Here is a 9613-nt window from a genome sequence, read left to right as displayed (position 1 = left end):
GAATATTACACAGATTTGCATTTCTGCTATGAGACAAAACAAACCCTGCACGTCACTATGTAGAGTCTGTCCCCATGGAGATGGAACTATAAACATCTTGGTTATGTTCCTAGAACCTCGCTAATTCTTCATAATCTTTTACACAAGACACAAGCCAATGAATACCTCAGATTATCCGTGTTTTGTATTACAATGATCTGGCTCGTGTGTAGGTGCCAATGCCCTTAATGGATGGATTTAGAACTGCTCAGCAGTGTGTCATAGGCTCTGTATTGAAACCAGCTCATGGAGATTTTTCTTTGGCTTCTGTGCTTTTAGTGCAGGAGGATCAGAGATCTGCCCCTGCTGTCACTTGGAAGTGCTGAGTGACTCTGGTGTGCAGCAAAGTGACTTGTGAAAAACCAGCTGGCCAGAGATTTGCTACTGTCTGATATTTCAGTTTGGAGGATAGTGCTACAGGGGAACATTTTAGTAACTCAGTAGTTGAGGACTCTTCCCCTTTGCATCAATAAAAAACTATCATAAAGCCCCTTTTGCCTTCATCTCCTCCTCTGCAGGGCAGGCCCTTATCATTGTGGATTTGGGGATTTGGTATTTTCTGATTTCACTTGTTTCCATTAAAAAAAAAAATTAATTCCCTCTTTGTGAGTTTTTTATCAACATTGTTTGTACATTGACAACAGTTAAGTAGCCTTCCTATAAATGCATTAAAATGTTCAAAATTGGATTGCAATGGGAAAAACTGACTTTGCAAAATAAAATAAAATCTACAATTTAAACAAAACTCCTTCAGATATACAGTATACGGTAAAAGTAGCACATTTGAAATGACTTTTTAAAGAGGCACGCAGTATTATGACCAAACTGACATTGCTGAACAGTAATATGAGAAGTCCATAAAAGTGTGTGTGTGTGTGAGAGAGTGAAGGGAGTGTGTGTTGGGGGAGTGTGCAGGGGGAGGAGTGTGTGTGTGAGAGTGAAGGGAGTGTGTGTTGGAGGAGTGTGCAGGGGGAGGAGTGTGTGTGAGAGTGAAGGGAGTGTGTGTTGGGGGAGTGTGCAGGGGGAGGAGTGTGTGTGTTGTGGGGAGTGTGTGTGTTGGGAGAGTGTGTCGCATTCTGTCTCTTCAAGCAGACCACTGAACAGTTGTTCACACAGCAGCCAACAACCACCAATCCTGAGCCAGAGGTTGCTGCACAGACAGGTGCCCCCTTGTCCCTCATCCCAGCTCCGCAGAGACCAGGGACCCCCCACTCCCAAGCTCTGCACAGCACAGCAGATCAGGAGGCTGCAGGTAGCTCAGCTGTGCAGCCCGTCCTGCCTGCCGCTGGCAGCTCCAGGGAGAGCAGGAATCCTCGATAATGTTCAGATTCCCTGAGTTCCTCCGCGTTCTTGTTAATGGCCTATATGTCCCATCCACACTCCAATCACCTGTCCACCAGCCCGGGGAGGTCATGTAAAAACGAACTCATGTCAAAACATTGTCTTACGTCCTCTCACATGAAAGCGAGGGAGATTGTTCTCTTGGGATAACACCTATTAGCTAATAGATAATTGACTGTGAATGATGTGGTGGTTTAAATCAACGGTTCAGGGGCCACAAGCTGGTTTCAGGGGGCTGCAGGGCCCCATGGCTGAAGCACGGGGCCCCAAGCCCTGGTGCCTCACAGGGCTAAATCCCTGAGCCCCTTCCAACCCCCAACACACAGGTCTGAAGCCAGGAGTCTTGAACATACACAGACAATTCCCACTGGGCCCTAGAGTTTTTATAGTATGTTGGGAGGGCCTCAGAATGAAAAAGATTGATCACCCTTAAATAAGCATAGGATTTACAAGGTATAATACACACACATGGTTCTGGTAGCCAACAAGGACAACAATGTAAAAAACACACACAAACCTCTTAGAATCCCAGCAGTAAGAGATGGAAATCACCCACTATCCAGGTCCCCATCTCTTGCCAGTGCTGGACTGTCCCCTACAAAACTCCTTACCATTTACTATTAATTAAAAGATCCAAGTGATGAGGCTTCCACCATCTGTCAGGAGATGATTCCCCAGCTTAATAAATCTCACTGTGGAGAATTTTCCCTACTATTCAACCAAAATTTTCCCTTAATGTCATCCCAATTGCTTCCATACCTCTTTAAATAGTGATTTGACATGCTTACCCACCACGTACCTGAAGGCCATAACCAAGCACAACTCTTAGTCGTCACTTAAATTCAACACATTTACCACCTTTTAGACTCTTTTCTCCTGAGTCCAGTTCTCCAGCTCCTTGATTTCTTGTCTTGCTCCTCGCTGTACTTTCTGCGATGTGTCAGTGTCCTGCTGGTACCATGGTGCCCAGAACCCTCACAGAATTGCAAGTGCAGTCACATTAGCACTGCATAAATAGGCTCTGTTACCTCTTTACTTTGTCACATGATGACAATGCAGATGATGCGCCCAACATTCCATACGTGGCATTACTGCACAGCACAAATGTGTCTTTTGGGGTCCCCCCAGACCAATAAAAAATTTTGTGACTACCTACCCTGTAATTTTGGGAGCCTTTGTGCTGTGCAGCTGTGGTACAATTCCCTCACACCAATACCCTGCCCACAAGCATAAGGTCTCATCCTAGCTCTTGCCAGCCTAGTTACGCTTTGCAAAGTGACATCAGCCCTTCCAGTTCCAGGTCTCCCCAAATCTGTCTTTCCCAAGTTCTTACTTACAGACACACAGACTCTTCCCCTCTGGTTTGTTAGCCCCAAGGGTGTGAAACCAGCCCGCCAGTGATCAGCTTACTTTGGCACACATTTGCACACTTTGCACACCAGAGACCTGCTTGGGATGAAAATAAACAGTTTATTTAATAGAAAAAATACAGATTCAAAGATGAAATAGTGTGGGGGAATGCAAACATATCCAAGTTACACAGAAAATAAACATACAGACACAACCTGAGACTTTACACTTCTATATTGGATAAAATCCCTTTTCTAACAGGAGTAACCTACTGCCTTAAAACAGTTTGCCGGAATACGCCCTGCTACAGGGAAATCAGTGTTCATGGACAGCCTCCCACCTTGCAACGATCCCCCAAGTTCTCTTTCTGCTAGTCTGAAAGCTTCCTTTGTTTCAATAAATATTAAATTTAAAGAAACTATACAGGTCAATAAAATACCTCACCACATAGGATCCTCATGACACAGGACTACACTAGGGAAATAACTTCACCTCTCTCTGCTTCTTCTTCTGTCTCAGCAAGGGGCGGTTTTTATGGTCTGGGGGCAAATCCTTATCTTTGGAGAGAGTTATTAACCTCGTTATGCTGCTTAGCTAAATATGTAATAAATTCCCATGCTGCCTGAGTTCTTAATGACCATTTAATCAGGAAGGATGATAATCACACTGTCACCAAGGAGTCCCTGCCAACACCTTGGGATATTCACTTCCCCACCAGAGAGCTGAGCCATTGTCTGAAATAGGAATCATACCAATGCCTGGCCAAACACAATTCTCAAGGCTCCATATATAGTTTGAAATCTATGCAGTATAAACACAGACTTACTCTGTTGATGGAAAGAACAGAAGTGTGTCCCAGGAAACCATGCTCCAGCATGGTGACAGAAGCCATGAGTTTCTGCAGGTGCTGTCTTTCAGATAAGATGTAAAACTGAGGTCCTGGTTACTGGTGACCATCAGAGATCGGTCAGTATTTCTCTCATTAATTGAAATGTAAGTCAGCCTAAATTTCCTGTAGCTCCCAAAGGATCTTAACTTTTCAGACAAATTCTGCTCTTTTTTACCCCATGGTAAATCTCAAGTATTTGCACTGACTTTGGTGGAGTCACTACAGATGTAACCAAGAGCAGAATTTCACACCAGCCCTAGCATTTTGTAGACTGGTCCTGAAGCAAGGAAATTGTGACATGACATCAAAAAATCCTACTTTAGAATCCATCATATGTGTTACACAATCAGTCCTATGTGAGTTGTGGTTATTCTGCATGTCAAGCCCTATTTCTACCCTTCAGTGTCCAGAATGTTTGGTTTTAGATCACAATATTAAAACTTTGCTGTTTTCTCTCATTTTCCATTCATGGATTCCAAGGTACCTTTCGAAAAGAGGGTAAACACAATTTCCTCCATTTTACGGACAAAAGCATGGAGGGAAAGAGACGTTAAGGCCAGAATAGTCAAACCTTGGTGCCTAAAGTTAAGTGCACACAAACACACCCGGGGGAAAACAGAGCTGTTTCTGGTGGCCATCCAAAAGCCTGTCAGAAAAGCCCCTGCACCAATTACAATTGACCCAGGAACACAGCATGAAATCTCCCCATGGCTAGAATGGAATTAGGCCCAGCCTAATGTCACTGAACTCACACACTAAGGACTAATGCTGCTGATGCCCAGAAAGCTTTGTATGTTAGCAGGTGATGTGCTCAATTTGGGCTGGCACTTCTTCCTGCTGAAGTCAAGGACGTACTTCTCATTGACTTAAGTGGTGGAGAACTGGGTACAAGATATGCCCTCCCGGTTACATTCACAATGAGCCCTCATGTTCGGTGTTGGTGCCACGTGTTCGCTAACCTGCATTGTTTTGCAGCATAAAATTCATCTTTCTCCCCCACCCCGCCCTCCCGATAACATGGCTTCATTGCATGAGGAACGAAGCAGGGCTGAGAGATGGGTCTCATATCCCCTGACCTTGGAGCAGGTGCTGAGGCAGCAGTCTAGTTGCCACAGCTGCTATTCCATTTTATAATCTGCAACAGAAGACACAGCCTCCACAGTAACCATAAGAGAGTGCTGTCTCTCCTCTAACACATGGGACTCCTCTGGGCACCAGGAGGGTGTTGGAAATAGTAAGGCAAGGGAAGGAAGCAAAATCCTGATCTACAAACATGGAGACAAATTCTCTCTCTCCTCCCTCTGACCTAAGGGTCAAAACAAACTGCAAAGAAAGTTAATTTGGGTTTGAAAAATGGATTTTCCCAGGCAGGGTTCATCCAATTGTCCTGACAACCACACCCACCTTGCATACAGTGAGCTGCATGGACCGAGCACTACATTAAAGCATCTATAAACCTGAATCACCCTATCAAACTCAAACTGATTTGGACCCCAATGTAGGCCTGATCAGCACCACCAAGGGACTAGTTAGAATTGCTTCAGCCCTGCTGCTGCTTCAGCACACACTACGGACCTGTCCTTTTTTATGCCACTCTCTTCTCCATGGAATGTGATCACATGGTGGCAACAAACCGTATCCGACCAGATCTTGTGTTCAACAAGATTGGCAGATTTCTTCTTGTCTCTTGCAGTTGTTCTACCCATTGAGGGAATGCTCTTGTACCTAGCACAGCTCTTGCTATAGAGACATTTCCACTGCGTGTTTATACAGCTGTCTGCTTCCTGAGGTACCTGCCTATTTGGAAACCACCTGCCCAGCAGCTGGATCTCTTTATATCTGGATCTCTTAATATCTTCTCTGGAATCTAGTTTCTCCACCAACCGCTCACGGTTAAGATGAATTTTTTAAAAAAAAATATAGTCTCTGTCCTACTCGGGCTTTACTACAAACAAAATCATGTTTTCCAAGGAAGGCAACAAGATGTCATGTAGCAAAAGCATCTCTCCTGAACATCTGCTGAAACCATAGGCTTTTCCATACCTCTCAGTTCCTTTGGTTTGTCATCCTGTGCTGTCTTAACTTGGGGCCTGCTGCTGGGCCTATTGAAGGCAATGGGAATTACAGGGCACAGTCACCTAAGGCCCAATCCCACACGGTGCTGATTACCTCTTACATGCCACTGAATGTCCTCAGCTCCCCACTCGGCAGGAAGAGTGCTTATCAACTTGGAGCGGCTGCTGCTGACCCTGTTAACTTCTCAAAACATGGCCCTGTCCTTCTAAAGACTCATCAACAATTTGCCCAGTAACACGGAGTCTGTGGCAGAGGCTGGACTTAAATTCCAGTATCCTAAGTCCCAGATCAGTGTCTTAACCAAATGACCATCCTTCCTCTCACAGCTCCATGCTGTGTTTTCTTATCCCCTGCTAAGAATTGGCTCCAGTGATTATAACAGTCTGCTCCTTTTTCTCAGCTAAATCTGTTAAGGCCCTGCCTTCACTAGAAAAAATGGTGGGTCTTTTTACCAAGCGTGGTTAGCTAATGCATGGTAACATCCTAGAGTGGGCAAGGCGGCTGTATTTGTTATGAGTTAGATCAGGGGTTCTCAAACTGTGGGTTGGGACCCCAGAGTGGGTCACAACCCTGTTTTAATGGGGTTGCCAGGACTGGTGTTAGACTTGCTGTAGCCCAAGCCCAAGCCCAAGCCCAAGCCCCGCCACCCAAAGCCAAAGCCAAAGCCAGAGCCCCAGCACCTGGGGTTGACGCCAAAGCCCGAAGGCTTCAGTCCTGGGTGGTGGGGCTCAGGCTTTGGCTTCAGCCACAGGTGGTGGGGCTCAGGTTACAGGCCCCTGTCTGGGGCTGGAGCCCTTGGGCTTCAGCTTCACACCCTCCACCCGCTGCCCAGGTGATGCGGCTCGAGCTTTGTCTATGGACCCCGGTCTGCGGTAGTGAGGCTTACTTGGACTCAGGCTTTGAACCCCCATCCTAGTGTCATGTAGTAATTTTTGTTGTCAGACAGGGTCGCGGTGCAATAAAGTTTGAGAAACACTGGGTTAGAAGGTCAAGGTTAATGTTTATCTTGACCTGTGACAACTGCAAACCAATTTTTTACCTCCGGATTTTACCCTCTATTAGCTACCATGTGTTAGCTAACACAGTAAAACAAAACAGAAACGCCACCTTTTCTAGTGTGGATGTTCCCTTAGCTCAAGTAACAGAGGCCTTTTTTTTGGGTGTTGAAAGTCTTGGGTCAAGTCCTGACAACTTTAGTGCCTGTCTGCGTGGTGCTGTGGGGGACTACAGGAAACAGTTGTTCTAGGTTCTGCAAAACCTGTCCTCTGAATGCAGAGCTCCCACTGAAATAAAAATACAGTGGGCTCACAGGATTGGGCCATGAATGGCATTCTCCCAGCTGATTTAACAACCGAAGTGTCTCTTCTGCACCCAAGAGCTCATGTTACTCTTAATCATCCTAATCAAAGCCATGAGCTTCCCATTTCTCTAGGAATGGCTTCTGCCAGTGACATATTAATTTTTAATACCAGAGAGATTACAAGCCACATTAATTTACTGCCATGGCAGGTGGGCTACTCACAGTGTGAATGGAGCCAAATCCCATCCTCTCTAAAATGAAAGCATCTCAGGACTGGCCATAGCAGTCAACATCCCCCTAAACCTGTGTCTTATTTGCAGTCATTCTGAATCCAAAGAGGCTCCTCACTTGCAAGCAGTGGTTGTTATAGGCCCAGGTACAAAACTGAGCTGGGGTGAGGAACGTGTGACTAAGAGCTGTACTAATCATGGAGCCGACCATATGAGTGGCTGAACACTGCAAGATGCTGAGTGCTCTCAACAAGCATTGACTTCAATGGAAGTAAAGAGTGTTCAGCAGCCTCCAGAATTAGCTACTTCACTGACAAGAACCTGGGTAAAACACAGAACATATTTTAGCTCTTCCAGAGTACAGGAAGGAGTTAGAGTCTGGGTCCACCAGACTTTATGGTTGGAACTCCAGGTTCTTTTGGCTCTTCTTACCCTTAATAATGAGCAGACTTCCCTGACCAGCTCTACCAAGACACCCCTCCATCATCTGGGTCCCTCTCTCTGGCCTGGTCTGATCAGGACCTCTCTCAGGATTAGGATGAAGGCCTGGGGACCCATGAGATGGTGGGGGTGGCATCCATGGTGGCGAAGCTTGCTCTAGTAGCCAGTTTTTTACCCCAAAGTCTCTTTCTTTAAGGACCCAAGAGGGGAACGATGGTGAAACAGCCCATCCCCTCATCATTTTGTCCACCAATAAGGCCTAGTTTCCAACTCGCTAATTTTGGTTCACTGATTTTTCTTTCCATTTTTCTCAGGTAGGAGGCATGATCTTAACACAGTCCTTGAGATATATCAGGAAGCCTTTTTGTTTGGACTCATGCAGTCTGTCTCCCTTTCATACATCATTGACATTTAGTATTAGAGGATTTTGCGACATCTTACAAACTCATGTACTTTTTACAGTTTAGCTCACAGTTATAGAATCACAGAATCAAAGAACTGGAAGGAACCTTGAAAGGCCATCTAGTCCAGTTCCCTGCACTCGTGGCAGGATTAAGTATTATCTAGACCATCCCTGACAGGTGTTTGTCCAACCTGCTCTTAAAAATTCCCAATGATGGAGATTCCACAACCTCCCCATGCAATTTATTCCAGTGTTTAACCACCCTGACAGTTAGGAAATTTTTCCTAATGTCCAACCTAAACCTCCCTTACTGCAATTTAAGCCCATTGCTTCTTGTCCTATCCTCAGAGGTTAAGAACAACAATTTTTCTCCCTCCTTGTAACAACCTTTTATGTACTTGAAAACTGCTATCATGTCCCCTCTCAGTTTTCTCTTTTCCATACTAAACAAACCCAATTTTTTCAATCTTCCGTCCTAGGTCATGTTTTCCAGACATTTAATCATTTTTGTTGCTCTTCTCTGGACTTTCTCCAGTTTGTCCACATCTTTCCTGAAATGTGGCACCCAGAACTGGACACAATACTCCAGCTGAGGCCTCATCAGTGCGGAGTAGAGCAGAAGAATTACTTCTCATGTCTTGCTTACAATACTCCTGCTAATACATCCCAGAATTATGTTTGCTTTTTTTGCAACAGTGTTACATTATTGACTCATATTTAGCTTGTGATCCACTATGACCCCCAAGTAATGGTGAGTCCAATTATCACACCACCCACAGAAATTGGTCTATGGCCACTGGGGGTGTGTGGGATGTACTGCTGGTGAGAGGTGGACAGCCTCCAGTCCTTTGCTTGTCCATAGAACAGACATAGTTCTAACTATTCCAATATTTGAAAAAGAACCTTCTCCATCTCAGCCCAGCTTCTCCTTCCACCTGATCCTCAGCAAAGCAATGGCTCTATGTTTATAACCTTCACTGGGCCAAATTCATCCCTGATGTAACTCCACTGATTTCATTTGAGATGAAGGCTCTGAAGCTGTGTCTACATTAGACTTTTTTCTAAAGCTCCCCACAGCTTTATATGTACCCGAAATTTCTGCTGTTAACTGGTTACGATTATGTTCTGTTAGATATTTTAATTTAAAAAGATACATGTGCATACATAAAACCACCAGAGGGCAGTCAAGCATTGAGATTATTTAAATTTTGTCTTGTCATTTCTGTGAGGGAAGGGCTATTGGTCCCTAGCTACGGGACAACAGCATATTGTTATTTAGATTGTGGTTGCACTAGGAGACCCACTCATGGGCCACAGCACATTGCACTGGGCCCTGTACAAACACATAACAACAAGCTGCTCCCTGCCATGAGGATTTTACAGTCTGTGCAGCTTATTAACCAAGACAAAAGGTTTATATACTAAGGGGGGTAGCGTATGGACACATGGATAAATAACTATTTCAAGCATATTTTAAACCAACAGAATATATGGATATTTATACCAGAAAATGAACAGATACAATTGGCTTCTTCCTCGCCCAC

Source organism: Gopherus flavomarginatus, chromosome 3, assembly GCF_025201925.1.
Source record: "Gopherus flavomarginatus isolate rGopFla2 chromosome 3, rGopFla2.mat.asm, whole genome shotgun sequence".
Taxonomy (NCBI): Eukaryota; Metazoa; Chordata; order Testudines; family Testudinidae; genus Gopherus; species Gopherus flavomarginatus.
This window is presented reverse-complemented; position numbering follows the sequence as displayed.